The sequence below is a fragment of the Rhinolophus sinicus genome, linkage group LG05 (genome assembly GCF_036562045.2).
Source record: "Rhinolophus sinicus isolate RSC01 linkage group LG05, ASM3656204v1, whole genome shotgun sequence".
Taxonomy (NCBI): Eukaryota; Metazoa; Chordata; class Mammalia; order Chiroptera; family Rhinolophidae; genus Rhinolophus; species Rhinolophus sinicus.
The window spans coordinates 158,187,011-158,193,349 of NC_133755.1; positions in this window are offsets into that span (position 1 = coordinate 158,187,011).

The following is a 6,339-nucleotide window of genomic DNA, read 5'->3' on the forward strand; positions in this document are numbered from 1 at the left end:
GATCAACCTCCACCTCCTCAATTTTGCTAAGCAAATGTGACCAGGAGGAGAAAACAATTATCTCCCAACACAATGACGCTTCCCCCAACCCTTCCACCCCCACCTGTGCAAAGGAAGTGAGAGCTGTGGTCCCAGTGCCTGTGCAGTTGCTGGAAGCAGTTCACTGGTGACAACCCTACTGAGGAAGATGTGGGGTTGAACATCACCGGTCCGACTCAGGATTCCATTTTCCCATTAGCTTAAAGCTGCTTGCCAGTCGCTTCGGCCCTGCTCAGACCTTGGTAACCGGCTGAGCCGGCTGAAAGTGCTCCCAGGCAGCCTCCCGGTGTTGATCTTTTCCCTCCACCAGAAGGCAGTGACAGCGCTGAGATCCCAGTGGTCTGCAAGGACAGAATAGTATCAAGTAGGATTTAGCAGGCATGGTGACCCCTTTGTCTGGCCGGTTCAGATATGTACATCATGTGACAGCCCAAATAGTGGGTGGTAGCTATAGAAACACGTGCATTTTAAAGTCCCATGCTGACATTTTGAAGGCAAACCCTGCTAGAGAAATGTAACCATTTGCAAACTTAGGCTAGAAAGGTCTTGGGAAGTTGAAAGAAAGGAAGTTTTTCTTGCAAAACATATGCTTTCAGGGATGTGATTATTTCATCCAGGAAAGCTACATTCGGTTAAAAATCAGGTCAAGAGAATAAAATACCCAAATGGGAAACTCCACACTATAAAATAAACATTGAACAGGCCAAGTAAAAGTTAACAGAAGAGCAGGAACTCCCGGAGGAAAGGAAAAGAAAGGAGGCTGTGAAATCTATCGTGAACCAAATATCTCCACAAAAGATGGAGTGTCCCGAAATTAAACAGAGACACCCAGGACCAGAGTTCATTCCTTCAGGTATCCTACCTCAGTGTACTTGGCTTCTTTAAGGAAACACATGACACAGGCACCTCAGGCTGGGCAACGAGATGAGAGATATACCTGTATAGAGGCAATCCTCATTTTCAAGTGCCAGTAAATTCACCCATTCCTGAAGAATGGGATTATCCTCCAGACAAGGATAACATAATCACAGTAACGTTTTGTTAACACTGTCTCCATGCTCGTAAATACATTTCCTTTTCTAGAATTCCATTCTGCCTCTTTGCCATCAGTTGACTAAACCCTGTGTTTTTCAGAACTTCATGACGTTTTCCCCTGAGGGAAATCCCACCTCATGATCATTTCCACCTTGCTTTATATTTTATTTACTTATAGGAGTCAGTAGTATTTAATTTGGCTTCTATTCTTTAGCTATCTTGTTTTTTGTTTGTTTGTTTTTTTCATTCTCTCTCACTTAAAACTCTGTGAATCGATGGTCAGAATCTGCTTTTTCTTTTGTGCTCCATTGTACGATCCTATAAATAAATGGGCATTCAAAATAGGTATTCTCATTGAATACTGAAAGTAGAACACATTAAAAATGAAACCCTTGATGAAATCTCTAAGTTATTACTGAAAAGAATTTTTTCAGATACAAAATCTTGAAGAAAATAGGAAAAATGTCCACTTCCATTCTGCCCTAATGACCTGAACTTCCTGAACCACTTTCTCACGGTCAACTAATAAAAGTTACACTTGGTAAAGTCCTTGTGTGTTAAACTCCTTTTCCATTGATCTTCTTAAAACGTGACTATCCACTGGAACTCACCTTTATTTCCTTTCTTAGAATAAGCCCGGAACGCAGAAGTGAGGAATTTGTTCTAGCACTTGCATTTCATTCCTGTTTATTCACTGCTTTCTGAGTACATAGGGTCTTGAGGACCTTCCATGGTTTAAAAACCTGTTACCGACAGGAGCCACATTGATTGCCCTCCAACAGACCGTGTTTTTCTCCTAGAATATACGAATAGTCACACAAGCATAACAGCCAAATATTTATTCACTTAGACTGTAGTGGCCTTTTTTTTTTTTTTCTTTTAAGATGTGGGAAACATATGAAATGAAGGAGACCAGAATATGCCACCCCAAAATATACCACTTAGACATAAAGATTATTTTGAGCTGAAAGCAACGGAGAAAAAGCAGACACAGAAAGAGCTTTGCTTTCCTCTGATCCATCTCAAATTAGGATGTAAATTCCTTTTGTGAAGGTGTCCCCCACCCTGTCCCATACCAAGAAGAGGGAAGCAACCCTGATCACCAGAGATGAAAACAGCACCTAAATAAGTGTGCATCAACAAACCGTACTAAATAACCCTTATCTACCATTATTTTTTTTCACGTATTTACCTTAACCCAATTTACTACCCCTAGAAGCCCAAATCCCCTTTCCTTTATCTAGTCACTTCACAATTCATTGCCTTTTTGTTAAAATGGTGTATAAGCTTCCCAAGTCTAAGTGCTTCCTTGGGTTTTACTTCTTTTCCATGTAGCCCCTGTGCACATAAAATTTAAAACAACATTTTTGTGCCTTTTCTCTGGTTAATCTGGTTTTTGTCAGTTTAATTTGCATGACTCAGGCCCAGAATCTAAGAAAGCTGGAGGAAAAGTGTTGCCTCCCATACAGAGGAATAAGGTGACAAACATGTTCATCTAATTTTTGTTCTCATGGAGCAAAGTCAAACTTTACATTTTCCATGATAATGGAACTAACACAGGAAAAAAGAAAAGAAAAAAAAGTAAACAATGACTTCAGGGTTTTTAGGAGCTAAAAGTAGAAGTTGTGGATGACATGTCCACGTTCTGGCCCCTGGGATTTTATTGGTCCATGATGTCACCACCTCAGTAAATGGCCAGATTATCCCACTTGAAGGCTTCATTTTATAAAATATAAATTCATTGCTTTAGTGAGTTTAATCTGAAACACAAGTCATTACTTTTCTGATTTTAAATTCCTACCAAATGTTCCTGCTCCTAATTTGACTTTTTTCTTATTAGATTGATTTATTGGTTCTCTCTCTCTCTCTCTCTCTCTCTCTCTCTCTCTCTCTCTCTCTCTCTCTCATGTTTTCAACTACCAAGTGTTTTCTTTTTCTGCTTCAGAGCCCAGGCACACACTTTGGAGGGAATTACAGAAATTCTATTATTCATTCTAGGAGCTCTAAGGTAGTGGTGACACAATTACTGCCTTTCAGTCACACAATGACGCCTAGGCCCCTGGGGAGTGGTGCTCAAGGGGTAACATTTAATAAACTCTGAATACAATGTACTTGAACAATAGACTGAGGCAGGCTACACCTGCTGAAGTGCTGGGTTGAGTCCCTGGCTTTATTCTCCACCACTTGGGCCACAGTCCTTGACCAAGAAACAAGCACCTGGCATCATCAGGTTTTGCACTGATGAGCCAAAACACCTGGCTGCTGTATTCTTGTTTCTGGGATGAATGGGCCTGCTCAGAAATCAGAAAAGACTGACATAGTCATTACCATCTGGTTTCAGCCTCATTGTAAACAAGTGTGTTATTTCTCCAGGACGCAAGACAATTCATATGGTCATGTAGTGATTTTCATTAAATTCAGTACAGCAACCTTGTATTCGTCCATCAAAAGCATGGAAGCATTGATCTAGGATCGCTAGGGATAAAAGAAACGGTGGCATGCATCTAATATGAAAAACACTCTGTGACTTCTAGGAGCTTGAACTCTATGGAAAATGGAAATGTTGGAACTCATTTTCAGAACAGTGCACAGGAAGCATACAGATGACTCTTCTATGTTTCAAACTATACAAATCATAAAAAAAGAAAAAAAAAACAGGACAGGGCACCCTAAGATCCTTCAGAGCTTGAAAATTAAATGTCATTTTCTGTGTGGTTGACCTTTAAGGCAATCAAAATAGGACATAAAAAGCTATCTATCGCTGCCATGATTTAAATCATTTTTCCAAAATGTGTTTGCTGAGACAAAAGGAGGTGTTTTCTGCAGTGAAAGGGAGGTGAATGAGAGGGGGAGTCTGTGTTGAACAGTCCCAAGTAATCGTTGCATTTATTTAGGTTTCTGCAGCTCTCTGGCCCTCTGCTTACGATATCAAAAGGCAGAAACAGCAGTGCTCACCTCATCATGCCACAGGATGTTATATTCATTCTATAAATAATATGGTGCAAAGGTTCAGGGAGAATGAGAAGTCTGAGCTGAAGCAGTTTTTCCACTACTTATCATTTTTGACAGTTACAAGAAATCAAGAGAAGGGATTTTCTTGTCTAATTATTTCTAACCTTAAAGTTCAGGGAGTTAGTCTTCCTCAAGATTAGGATGCACTAAATACATCCTGAGGAAAGGGTGCAGTATATTTTCTGCAAATATTGTCCAGGAGATGTGAACTCTCTCCCTTCACTTAGGATATCAGAGGAAGGGGCAGGAGAGGGGAGAATCGTTCAATCATCTCAGCTCAGAGCAGATGCTTCAGTTAGCGCTGTATGTCTCTTCCACGTGCAACAGGGAAATAGCCATCTTGGTGATGGAACTCAGTCTGCCCGCAGACCACTACCTCAGACCAAGTCTGAGCCAGCGGCCGCGGGATCCCAGAGAGTTCTAAATAACCCCTCAGAACTGCTTTCTGGTGATTTATTACTACTGAGTGGGAACATGCATTTCCCTGAAGACTCCATAAATGAAGGTAAAAAGGACTCTAGAAGCATGGATTTTGCTGAACTTGAAATATTAGAGAAATAGTTATAGCCTGGGAGAGATAAATATGCTGATCATCAAGTTTTAACCTATCTTGATGATTCTCACATACTGTTTCTCAAGGCTGTTACATGAAAATCAGATTTCTCCTATTTAGAAACTCGGGTGCTCCTTCTGCTTGTTTCCCAGTGGCAGACCTCATGATCTGATATTTGGACACCTTGAAGAGATGCTGCGGCAAGAGCATTTGATGGGGGTGCAGAAATCTGCTCCCACACAGGTAATTGGCACCTTGTACAATGGAGCTTGTGCTGACACAGAAACTGCACAGAATCAGAAACTGCTCCCCCACACCACCCCTGGCAGCCCAACCGCCCCTGACGGGGGCACCACCATGCTTAGAGTCCACCAGAAAAGGGGTTTCCACCCTCTTCCACCCTTCACTCTTTTTAAACTTGAAACATTAAAATAAAATACTGTATTTCTAGTTTTACATATAAACTCAAATTGTATTTAAGACCTTTTACCCCCCACATCACGTCCTCAGTGGACATAGAGGCCAGCTGCCTGGCTATCTGTGAGAGGGAACTCCAAAATACTTACCAGAATGTGCAATTGTTGTGCATTGTCCTCCGAATACCTCTACCTCTTTGATGCTTGCCTATTTCTGCATCTCCAGCCCCACGTAGAGGCACTGTTTACTGTAAGATCTTTGACAAGTCAGTTGACCTCTTTGTGCCTCAGTTGTCCATCTGTGAGTGGTGGAGAGAGCTACACAGCATGTTCTCAAGATCCCTGGCAACTGTACCCTGTTATGATTCAAAGACTCCACCAGCCCTTAATATTCCCAGGAGTAGTTTTCAATGCTTTGTTGAACATTGTTGAGTCACACTGGAATGGCAATTTGAAGATGAGATTGGAGAATAATGATATCTCCTGAAATAAGATTGGACTGAGGAAGGTGGATGAGGAATGCAATACGGTGTGAGATGGGAAAGCACAATCAGAGAGCAGGGATGGCATGTCCTCGACCCACAGACAAGATTAGGCAAATTTCCGACCCTTGATCAACGGCCAGCTTTCATCGGAAATACGACTCTTCCCAGAAGAACTGTCTATCATCTGTTTGGCAGAAATCTCAGGGTAATGATGCCAATGGTTTGCACAGGCCCTGGGTGAGTCAGCACTCCCTGGGGTGCTGATAGGTGAGGCTTCAGAGATGGACAGTGTGAGTGCTCAGGACTGTGAGGTGGATGAACACCAACCAGGACACGTTCTAGAAGGCTTACTGTAGACACCAATAAACAAAATGTCTTCCTAAAACTATACCCTGGAACACTCACCTGCAAAGCCTGCAGTGAGGCGCTCGTCCCTGGGACATCCAGGGGGTGGATCCACCATTAATGGGGTCACAGGCAGCTGCAGGCACCTCCAAGAAAAGGACACTGGAAATTCCCAGGAAATAAGCAAATCCACAGCAAAGAAGGACCACATCTTAGGAGTTTTCTTTTAAACTCAGGGCTCAGGTTTAGGGGAATATCCCATATGGAGAAGGGGAATTATCCAGACTAGCAGGCAGGAGGGCAGGAATAGGAACAGTGGGAGGAAGGCTCTCCTGGGCGGCCTCCCAAGGACTCCTGCTGGGCAGGCTGGCAGTGCTAGGGGCACTGGAGCACATCTTCTTCCTTTTACCTGATGTGGGACAGGTTTCCCAGGTTTTCTCCAATCGGTCTGGGT